Source organism: Zingiber officinale, chromosome 10B (genome assembly GCF_018446385.1).
Source record: "Zingiber officinale cultivar Zhangliang chromosome 10B, Zo_v1.1, whole genome shotgun sequence".
In the NCBI taxonomy this organism is placed as follows: Eukaryota; Viridiplantae; Streptophyta; class Magnoliopsida; order Zingiberales; family Zingiberaceae; genus Zingiber; species Zingiber officinale.
In genome coordinates, this window is record NC_056005.1 from 84,799,891 (window position 1) to 84,812,270 (window position 12,380).

The 12,380-nt window shown below is 36.7% G+C and overlaps 1 long non-coding RNA gene across 1 annotated transcript; it reads left to right on the plus strand.

Annotated features, from left to right (window-relative positions):
* The first annotated feature begins 384 nt into the window (after positions 1-384).
* LOC122030038 lies at positions 385-2,201 on the plus strand. Its single transcript, XR_006125291.1, has 3 exons — positions 385-660; positions 966-1,045; positions 2,101-2,201. It is a non-coding gene; the product is annotated as an uncharacterized LOC122030038 (long non-coding RNA).
* The last annotated feature ends 10,179 nt before the right edge of the window (positions 2,202-12,380 follow it).

Here is a 12,380-nt window from a genome sequence, read left to right on the forward strand (position 1 = left end):
CTAGGTTTCCTCTCTCCCACCCCTTCTTTCCTTTCGTATTTGCAGCGCACCAGGTTCTTCCCTCTTCGCAGTAAGCAAGGAGTTCAAAGGTAACCCTATATCTTATTTCTTCCCTCTCCGCAGCACCGTGCGTAACCTCGCCAGGCGATGAGAGGATGCTTTAGGTGCGGCCACACTCAAGGGGGTCGCAGCCTCTCCAAACCACTAGTTTACTAGCGGTCGATTTGCGAATGGCTGCACGCGAGGGGGTCGATGCCTCACGAGGCAGTCCGTTCACAAACGGTTGCACACGAGGGGGTCTAAGCAGTGGCCTGTAGCGAGGCAACGACATCGTTATCTGCTTCTGAAACTCTCGTGTTTTTCCACCTCCATATACTGGTAAGCTTTTCAAGAAGATGGAATTGCACAAGCTAGCAGATATGCTACTGAGGATTCAATTAAGTCATGGCTTAATGAATTACTTTGCTTGGATGTTGCAAGTTACATTCCAAATATCACTATGTTAGTATTCTTGATGAAAAGTAAATAATTGTTTTTCAGGTCATTCTCTAAATGATCTTTTATTTGTCTAGACTTCCACATCCAAGTGAATGTGCCCTTTACTATGTCAACCGAGATATACTTTTCTAATATCACAAGGAGAGTGAGATATGTTTATAGGTACTTTTATTTGGTTAAATTTGTGCTATTTTTTCATTTATATTACAGGGAATGATTTCCCTTTATGTTGCTTCTCACTACAAAAAGTCACCTAATGACTTACAAGTTACAATTGATGGTTAATGCTCCATCCCATTACTTGTTTGTGTTACTTTGTATTTTATTTCTTAGCTGTAGTTACAAAAAACAAATTGGACTCCTGGATTTAGTAGTAATCTTGACCATACTTATTAAGTTGGGTATACCAATGAGATGTTCTATATGTTCAAGCATTGAACTCATTTATTGTTTATGTCAATTTTCAGGTTTGTCTCTCCATTGTGGAATTCAATGATATTTTTTCTCCTCATAGAGAGAAGACTACACTTGAGCATGAGCCTAGCTTGTAAGTACATGTACAAGTTATAGGAATTGCTATATAGGCTTCAAATTGACTCCTTTTTTTCTTGAAGTCTGTACTATTCCCATTCATTCTTTTCTTTCATTTCATTTGTTTTCCTCTGTATTGTTGAAGGATAGTTCTTGATAGATATGATTATTCTCTTGAGGAAATTTGTTTTTTTACTTCATAAGTCTAAAACATGTTATTATTAGCTTTATGTACCATGTCATGCTTATTTACTACATGCAAATCGAAGTTTGAGAACTCATGTTGCACAAAAGCTTCAATTTAAATAAACTTTGGAAATTTCTGTTGGTAGTCATCCATAAAACGTTTACATGGTTTGATATGATTTTTAGGTGTAACAACTCTGCCAGCTTCAAAAATCATGCCATATTCCTTTTTAATTTCTTTTGAGAAAGAAAAGAATTATTTGGAAAAAAGGTCTTGTTATTTGATGTTTTTCGTTTGTGTTTGCAAGCTTTATTGGTTCTTTGCCTTGAAGGTTAAAGATTGTAAGATACTTTTTTTGGAAAGGTATGTTTGCCATGACAAATCTTTTGTGGAGTCATTTATATTTTTTATAGCAGTTACTTGTTTTGATTTTATGTGCTGGGAATCAGAAAATGTATAGTAAGTTTTTAATGGACATCTAGAAGGATTTTCATCTTCTAAATGATAGTCAATGTTTCTTTTTTTTTCAATCATTAATTGTCATTCTAGTCTGTATTAATCAATCTTCTATAGCATATTCAGGATTAGAATATGGATGTTCTCAATCTGTTAATTCACCATCTAAGAAGCAACAATCAAAATACAAGCTTACTTTTATCGACCTATTAACATGGCCCAAAATTGACTTTGTTAACACTTTTCCAAACACTGGAAACATCTACCTCACCATCCACCATATCCAAGCTTACTTTGTAAATTTTATCCATCAAGTCTTTGTTTATTTTAGCTACAAATAAAAATAACTTCTTTTGACAGTGCTGGGTCCCATTAATTGATATATTTTCCTTTAACTGTATAAGAAAATACAAGTTGTGCCCTTGCAGGTGGTTGCTGCAGTTGGCTTCAAGGCAAGAAGGCCTGAGATCCCAAGTACTGTAAATAGACATGTGGCTGCCATAATTGAGTCCTGTTGGGCCAGGTATAGATATCTATTGCCTGATGCAGGCATGGTTATTAAATATTAACATACTTCTTCACTCGTGCTTCCCCACACACTAACTTAAATCACATGTTGAGCTTCAACGAGCCATGGAAAAGGCCTTCTTTTTCTAGTATCATGGAATCCTTGAAGCCTCTAATCAAGACTCAGTCACCTCAACCGTTACATTCTGATATGTCTAGTATCCAATAGCCAGATGATTGCATATTCCTAAGAGAGATGTGTATTGTATCTATTCTACTTGTCAAAAAGGGTCCCCTTCAAATTTTGCCTGTCAGAGGATCAGGTGCTTTTCAATTTCCACAGTAATGTTCTTGTATGCCCATATTTTGTCAAGAAAAAAAAATCTCCACATTTATCTACAAAAAACATCTGTCTTGAAGTAGCATTTTGTTTAACAGATCATATTGATTTGGTTTGTTTGCAGTGCCAATGAAGCTGCTGCCAGTTTTCATTGCATCACCGCCAACACGATCGATCTAATCAGCTATAGATATTTTTCAGTAAATTGAAGTTCCATTCGCGTTTATATGTATATTTTGTTTAACCTAGGTGCATTATATTTTTATCCGAGCTTATATTGAAAAAAGCTTATTAGGAAAGAGCACAAGCCTTTTGAGGTTGTGTTGCAATTTCAGAGTGATATCAGCATGGAACTTGTATATTGCCAGCATGGAACTTGTATATCTACAAAAAGCATTCTTGCTTATGAGATTTGGAAGATGGCATCAGAGGTAGTACAATAAATAGTATATCTCTTCATTTGCTTGTTAACTATGAACATTTTCTTTGTTCTTCTATGCTTCCTTCACTGGATTTGTTGTGTAGTCATATTTCTTTATTCAACCATTATCATGCCTAGTAATTTGTTGTATGATGCTGTCGGTTCTTATCAATCTCTGCACTTTAATTAGAAGGAGCAAATTATCTATGTTATATTCTAAGCAGCATATACTAAGTGTCATATATGAAAGTTTTAGATTTTACAATGATTTTTTTGTGCTAAATTGCATATGTATATGTGTATCGGTGTGTATGCGGATGCGCGCAATTATCCTTCAATGAATTAAGCATTATGAACAATAGTCTTCCACAGTAGCCTTTAAAAACTCAGTATTCTATATATTTTATTTGATACATGTACACATTTGTTTTAGTTATTTGACATATGGTGGATTATTGGATCTTGATCATGAATTAACTTTGTATAAAGTATTGTAGATTATCTTTGTTGCAAGTATCAATTAGAAAGGGACTTTCTTTGGTTTAGATATTTTGCATTCCAAATTTAGTTTATTGGTAGTTCTCATTGCAAAATCAGACTGAAAAGCTTTCAAAATACTTGATTTGAAGTGTTAGAAGGATAGAGATCAGAAAAACTAGACTGGCCTCGTTAGAGCTAGAGCAGATATTTGGAAAATAAATAAATAAATCAAAATTGCATCTTTACCATTTCCAGCTTTCAAAATTGCATCTTTACCATTTCCAGCTTTCAAAATTGCATCTTTACTAATATATTATTTATGTGTTTTTACAGTTTACAAATCTCAAGTACTCCAGAGTTGAAATTGATGAAATGCGGTTCGAGTGGGCTGAATGCATGCTAGATTACATTTGAAGTGCGGTTCTACCTTGATGTCTTGTTAAAAGAATGTTCTACCTTGATTCTGATATCTATTAGCTTTTGATGTAAAAAGAATGTTTGGGTATTTTATGGATACTGTTGTAAGAAGATTATTTATGTAATTTGTGAATATTTGTGTATTTTATTGATACTATTGAATGAAGAATATTTGCATAATTTGTGAATATTTGTGTTTTTTTTTGTTATTGTCGGTTTTTCATTGTTTCGGAAATCAAATTTGTGCTGTTAAAAAATACCCATATTACATCGGTTTTCCACCGCTGCAAAACCGGTGTTATTAATTAATATTACATCGGTCGTATACCGCTGTCAAAACTGGTGTTATTAACATATAATATTACATCAGTTTTACACCGTTGATGAAACGGTGTCGTTAAGTGATACTACACCAGTTAATAACCGATTCGAACACCGGTGTCGTTAAGTGATACTACATCGATTTTAACCCGATGTCTAAAATGGCAGACCTTTTACATCGGCTTCATAGACATCGGTCGAAAATGTAATAGACACCGGTGGAAAACCGATGTCTATGAGGGTTTTTGTTGTAGTAAAACCATTAGAATAGTCGTAGTGTAATTAAGTATTAGTTTATCTTGACTAATAAATTACACTGATACACTTTAAGTGTATTGAGTAGGATCATTTAGGTAAGTTCTTTTTGTACTGACTTAGTAAAAGAACTAGACCTTAGTTATTATGAAAGTGTGTGCTCTTAATCCTAATATAATAACAAGCACATATATTTAATATTTATTTCTTTAACTTATCAAAGGGTGAGGTTTAGCTCGATAAATCAATATGCCCGATAAGTTGGGAAATGATATTACTTATAGTGTGTCAGTGTGTGTTGTTGATTATAGAAGGAATCCGTGTCCTAGTTATCTAGGTTGAGAATGTCCCCAAGAGGAGCTCATAAGGATTGTCATGTTAAACCCTGCAGGTGGACTTAGTTTGATATGACAATGAAGTTGAGTGGTACTACTCTTGGAGCTAGATATTAATTAAGTGAGTTGTCAGTAACTTACTTAATTAGTGGGCATTTGTAATCTTAAACACAGGGAGACTAACACACTCATAATAAGAAGGAGCCCATAATGTAATTTGAGTTGGGATTGGTGCGGTAGTGCGATAATAACACTCTAGTGGAATGAGTTATTATTGATGAACTTGAGTTGTGTGTTCAAGGCGAACACGGGATACTCAAGCTCATCGGAAGGCCGAAACCAATTTCTCCTCTAGGTCCCTGTCGTAGCCTCATTAGAGCCTCAAGTTCACCAAAGAAAGGCCCATCTTGGTGTCCAAGAAAGGGGTCGGTCCATTGCTTGGTGACCAAGCAATGGCCGGCCACATCTCCTCTTAAAGGGCCGACCCTATTGCTTGGTGACCAAGCTAGTAGGGGCCGACCACAATATTCAAACAAGGAAGATTGTTTTTGAATTTTTAAAATCTTCTCTTTGTAGAAAACTATAAGTTTTAAAAACTTTTCTTATTTGAATTTGGCCACATGTTTTAATAGAGAGTTTTAAAAGTTTTAAAACTTTCCTTTTTTAACCATCCTCATGGTTTAAGGAAAAAAGAAGGAAGATAAGTTTTAAAATTAAAATTTTCTATCATCATGTTAAAAAAGGAAATTTTATAAGAGAAGTTTTAAATTTCAAAACATGGTTTTAATTTTTTAAAACTTTCCTTTTTTAACTCTAGGAAAGAGAGTTTGTAAAATTTTATAAGAGTTTTTTCTTCTTGTAAAATTTTATAAAAAAATTTATTTTTTTTCTTTCCTAAATATGGTGGTCGGCCACCTTGCTTGGTGCCCAAGCAAGGGGCCGGCCAAACTCAATCCTAAACCAAATAGGATTAATCATAACCATTGATTTGGTGATTGATTCAATCAAGAGGAAAGAAAAGAAAAAATTAAAAGGGAAAAGAAAAAACTCTTGGATGATTTTATTTTTTGTAAAAAGTTTTTCCTTATTTGCCTTGGGCAAGTAATATAAAAGAAGGGGTGAGGGGGCTTCATGAGACACAACTCTTATTCTTTGGCTTGGAGACTCTCTTGGTGGCCGACCCCTCTCTCCCTCTATTCTCCCTTTGCTCTCTTTTCTATTGTGGTGGTGGTGGCCGAATATTACAAGGAGGAGAAGCTCTTTTGGGTAGTGTTCATCTTGGAGGATCATCGCCCACATGACATCCAAGGCGAGGCGAGGAATACGGCAGAAGATCTCGAGGTCATTAGCTTACAAAGAGAAGGTATTGTTAGAACCCCGAGGTGTTTTGATGTGATCAAACAAGTTAAGTTAGGTCCTGCGTTGTTTAACCCTTGTGTCTAAGTGTGCAGGAACTTAGGAACACAGGAAGTCGAGCGGAAGACGCGGCTAGCGAGAAGGACGGCACGGGAGAGAGTCGACGGGCTCGGTGCGTCCGAGGGACGAGGTGTCCGCGGAAGAGTACACCGGTGGACGAGAAGAGCGTGTGCGCTCGAGGGACGAGAAACCGGAAGGAAGGTCGCTGGAGAAGGCGGAACATGGGTTCGGGTGAGCCCTATTCGGATGGCCGAGATCACCTAAGCGAGCCGACCTGGAGCGGAAGACCCGGACAAAAAGTTAACATGAAGTTGACTTTAGTTCATGCTCCTGGAGCTATTCCGGGCGCCCGGAATCCGGACGCCTGGAACTACTCCGGGTGCCCGGACCAGTTTGGTCGAGTCAAGTCTCGACTCCGCGACATTATGGATCGACATCCAGAGGGGTCCAGACACCAAGGCTATAAATATAGCCTTGGTCCGGCATCAATTAATCGGAACGACGAACTTGTAATCAACTTGTGCTTTACTTTTCTTCTTGTACGTTCAACCTGTAAGAGCCTACGCCCAGAGGAGAATCAGATAGTGCGCTTACATTCCTTGGATTAGCAATCCCGATTGCAAACCAAGTAAAACTCGTGTCTGTTTTCTTTACTTAGTCTCTTTTATTTATTTATTACAAGTGTTCATTATATAGTTGAAATCCGAGAAAGGTTCGTGTTTTAATTTGTAGGGCAATCCACCCCTCCCCTCTTGCCGGCCTCCAAAGGGACTAACAAGTGGTATCAGAGCAAGGACGCTTCAGGAGGACTAACCACCGATCGAAAGATGGCCGGACCAAGCATCGTTCCACCAAAATTCGAGGGGAACTTCACATACTGGAAGCGTCCTATGGAGGTATTTCTAAAAACCGAGATTGAAATTTATTTTATTATGAAATACGGTTTTGTAGCTCCAACAAATCAGAACGGTGAAGAAAAAGAAGAAAGCAATTGGACAAAAAGAGCGAGAATGAGTTCAGTAGCAAACATGACAACATCACCGCTAAGCGTACCGCCTCGAAGTAAACCGCTAAGCTACTCATCGCTAAAGATCTTTGGAAGAAGTTTCTAGAACTCCACGAAGGCACATCCGCGAAGCTCGCTAGAAGGGACATCCTCAAACAAACTAATGAACATCCGCTTGGAGAAAGGTGAAAGTAGCCGGTCTACATGCAAAGGTAAAAGAACTAGTTACTGGTCTCGAGAACCTCGGTGAAAAGGTAACAAATCGGGACGCCTTACGCTACGCACTCAACGCCTTTCCCAGAACTCCAGAGTGGACGTCAATCATCGACGCCTACTACATCTCAAAGGACCTGGAGGTAAGTACATTAGAGGAATGTTTTTCTACTCTTGAATTACACGAAACTAGATGTGCAGGAACGACAAAGGATACAACCCAGACTATAGCGCTGAACACAACTCAGAAGGATGAACTCGAGTCAGACTCCGAAGACGATCAAGAAGCGCACATGGTAAGAAATTTTAAAAAATTCTTTAGGTCTAATAAATTTAAAATGCAGAATAAAAAGAATCAAAAAGGAGGAAGAAAGGTGCGATGCTACCAGTGTCAGAAGGAGGGACACATAAGAGAAGACTGCCCAGAACTCAAAAAGGACAAAAGGAAGTCTCCCAAGAAACACAACCTAAAAGCAACTTGGGATGACACTTCTTCATCTGAATCAGAAGCTCAAACGATAGCACCGATGACAAGCTACGATGGACAAAGTATATCAGAATCGAGCAACGATGAAGAGGGAGCGACCTCGGATGAAGGCAGCGAAGCAGGGGGAGATTCAGGCTTTAAGTCTGACATGGTAAGTGAGGTATGCCTCTTACCCCCTGATCAACTTTACTCTGGCATTAAGGCAATGACTAAATCCATGTATAAATTAGAAAAAGAAAATGCCAAATTAAAAAATGAAATTTTGGAAACAAAAGGAATTTTAGCAAAATCATGTCTAATAGAGGATTTTGATAAATTGAAAATTCACAATGAAAAACTAAAAGAAGAAATAGAAAGATTGAAAAAATATAAAAGTTCAAATATTTCTACTTTTAGAAATTATAGAGGTTTAAATTGGTATTATAGATTTCATCAAAGTCAAATTAGAAATATATCAAAAATCTATGTACCTAGGAAATACTTGGTTAACCCTGTAGGTAGGAACCTCTACTGGGTTCCAAAAACCTGTTTAATTTAACTTAGCATTTTCAGCAAGGAAATTAAACGACTAATTTCATTATGAGGCTTTGTCTAAGGAAGTGGTTGTTGCTCCAATAACCAAGAAGGCTTAGTGCCTCGCCACGACCTGGAAGTCAAGTATCGAAATGAAAAGTTTAATTGACTAACTGAAAAAGTATTAATTTAATTTACCTAATGCTTTAAAAGAGTTATTCAATTTATATAATTTATAATAATTTTTTTTAAATTAAATTTTTTTTAATTGACTTAGAAAATTTCTGAAAATTATTGACTTAGAAATTTTCTGAAAATTGACTTAGAAATTCTTTTTGGAAATTGACTTAAATCTTTTTAAATTAACGTAGATATTTTTTTAACTTAGGAATTTTTTTTTTTGAATACTGTCTTAGACATTTTTCTTTGAAAATTGCCTTAGAAATTTTTTATAAAAATTCACGTTAAAATTTTCTGAATATTGACTTAGAATTTTTTTTACTAAATATTCTCTTTTGAAACATTGCCTTAGAAATTAATATTAATTGCCTTAAAAAGTTTTATGAAAATTCACTTAAATTTTTTTTACCTTAGACTTGTTTAAAGAACCCCTATTTTTAATGTGATCAAAGGGGGAGAAGAATGTTAAGTCTAGGGGGAGGTATATAAGCTTTTTTATGAAATATCTTTGGACTTAATTACAAATAAATTGTTTTTATTGCATCTGTTTTACCCTAGCTTAACTTGGGTTGCTCACATCAAAAAGGGGGAGATTGTTGGAACCCCGAGGTGTTTTGATGTGATCAAACAAGTTAAGTTAGGTCCTGCGTTGTTTAACCCTTGTGTCTAAGTGTGCAGGAACTTAGGAACACAGGAAGTCGAGCCAAGACGCCAGCGAGAAGGACGACACCGGAGAGAGCCGACGGGCTTGCGTCCGAGGGACAAGGTGTCCGTGGAAGAGTACACCGTGGACGAGAAGAACGTCTTGTGGCTTTGAGGAGGAGGAGGAGGCGTCGGCTCGAGGAGAAGGGTTGGGTGAGCCCTATTCGGATGGCCGAGATCACCCAAGCTAGTGGAGCCAAAGCGGAAGACCCGGACCGAGCAGACGGAAAAAGTCAACCGTAGTTGACTTTTGGGGTCCGGCGCCGAACCATCCGGCCCAAGTTTTAACAAGATCGAGTCAACCTCGACCGAACATCGGGGATAAAGTTTTATCTCGGAACCCTTCCAGGCACCAAGGCTATAAATATAGCCTTGGTCCAGCAAATTATCAACAATCATTAATCAACTTCGCGTGCTTTACTTTTCTTCTTGTACGCTCAACGCTGTAAGAGGAATCGGATAGTGCGCTTACATTCCTTGGATTAGCAATCCCTGATTGCAAGTAAAACTCTGGTGTCTGTTTTTCTTTACTTAGTCTCTTTTATTTATTTATTACAAGTGTTCATTATATAGTTGAAATCCGAGAAAGGTTCGTGTTTTAATTTGTAGGGCAATTCACCCCTCCCCTCTTGCCGGCCTCCAAAGGGACTAACAGGTATAACTAGTAATTTTCTTCCGCATCATACTAGTTATTTTCTTTGTAAGAATTCTAAATACAAGAGGCAATTAGATATAGTTTTTCGAATAAGTTTTTCAAGTTTGTGTTTCTTTTTTTTTCGAATTTGTGATTCGATTGTTCTTTTTGGTTAACCTAGAGTTATTTAAGGAAATTAAATATTAGCTTTCCTTAAAAGGCTTTGACTAGGCGGTGGTGGTTGCTCCCATATCCAAGAAGGCCATGTGGCTCACCATGTAGTCCTGGAAGCCAATTTTGGAAATTAATATTTAATGGAATTAATAACATAGGTGGATTTGAATCAATAGTGTTAAGTTCCGCTTGCAATTCAAATATAAACCATTAAGAACAGATAAGTTAAATTTGGAATCAATGATGTTAAGTTCCGTCTGCGATTCCTAATTTAACTTCTAAAGAACACAATAGGTTATTTAAGGAAATGTTCAACACTTGTATAAAAATTTTTGTACAGTGGAATCGGTACGTTTTCCTAGGATTAACCAACACATTAATGACGCAGTAAGTTTGTTCTATAAAGGACATCCAACTACTGCCTGCTGTTGATGCACTAACTTCAGCGCTCGGGCCATTATCAATGTTATATTTGAGAGGTGTCCTAAGACAATTGCCTTATAATTTGTAATATTTATTTCGATAAATATAGATTCACTATTTGAGTACACTTTACTTATGTGTTTTAATGGTCTTAAACTCATTTACTGAATGTTCATAATACGATTCATAGCATGGGAGTACTTGTGATTGGATCACAACTAGTGAGAGTATCTACATGTGTAATTATGAAATTATTGAAACATTCCCTATTCAATGAATTGATGTATTTAGACATCATTAATTCTGCGAAACTAGCACGGGTTATACTCCTTGGTCTAACCAAGTAGATGTTACTCACTAGCTGCAGACATTGAGATGTTGAGAGTTAAACATGAATACTAGTTATGGTAACTAGTTCATTGGAGTGACCTGCTGTAAGACTTCATATGGTTCTCTATATATATGGATATGTCTGTGAAGTACTTACTATAGCTCGAGTGCAAGTTTCCTTCGGCTTGAGGTATTCAAGTCACCTTGGTAATGGAGGTTTATACTTTGACATCTTAAGTAAAGTATCTCCTTGGAGATGTGAACCTGAGATGATTGAGTATAAATTGAAGTGCCCGAATGTGTTTGGATAGCCCACAGAGGATTCACCGCTTCTTACGAGGAGATGTATATCATATGACAATTTTTCGGGATTATTACTTAAAGTTTTTACAAAGCATCACATGTTAAGACTATGGTACTCTTATACACATGTAGGAGTCGTTTGAATTCATAGGATGAGAAAATATTACTTGGGCTAGGTGTGACATAGTCAGTCTAGTGGAGATAGATACATAGACCATGTCCTGAACCAAGTGGGTATAAGATGAGTGAAAGGAACAAGACACGACTTATTGTAGCTGCTGAAGAGTTCAGAACTAGTCCTAGAATCAATTGTGATTTTTTGGTTAATTAGGGATTATGATGTATTACTAGGTGTTACTCATGATCGATCCATAATTAAATAGTTAATTATGGGCAACTAAGATAAAGCATAAACCTATAGGGTCACACACACTACGAGTATCTAAAAGATATAAAACAAGTTTGAGAATTCAATTTTTAGATCAAGAGATAAGATGTTTAGTTAAATCAGACAAATGACAAATATAGAAGATATTTTATCGGAACGGAAGCGCTGATGTGTCACATCTCTTATGGAAGAGTTAGATCCTATTTAGTTTAGTAATGAACCAAATTAGTTTAGTTTAAACGAAGTTGGTTTGCCTATGAACCAAACTAAGAGGTTAATGGGTCAAATTTTGGTTAAGGAATTTAGGCCAGATTTGGGCTTTTCTCTCTCTCTCTATATATATATATAAGGTGGAGAGAATAAATAACCAATTCATTATTCATTGGCTTAGGCTTTGGAAAACCCTAGTCCCTCTCCCTCTCCTTGCCTCTCTCTGTCGCCGCCCACTGATCATGCCCCCACACTTAATCTTGGACGTCCCGTTCAAGTCAAGAAAACTAAAAAATCCTACTTAAATGGCACCCCCTAAACAAATTTCTAGACATGATTAGAAATAAAAGAAAGTAAACCATCTAAGATTATCACATTCCAAAAATCTCAAGCATTCATGGACTTCAAACTTTACTCTTGGTTAACCACATAATAATTTCCATCCATCATGAATAAATTGAAATTGATTCACACTAAAAACCTCACAAGATAAAAGTTTTTGTGGCCCTCATCCTATCTCACATGTAATAACGAAAATGGAGAGCACTCATGCTACTTGTGCTTCTTGAACTACCATATGCTTGCTTATCTTCTACTCTCTACCATGATCATGGATATCAATCATATAATAAAGATAAATCATAGGAATGAGA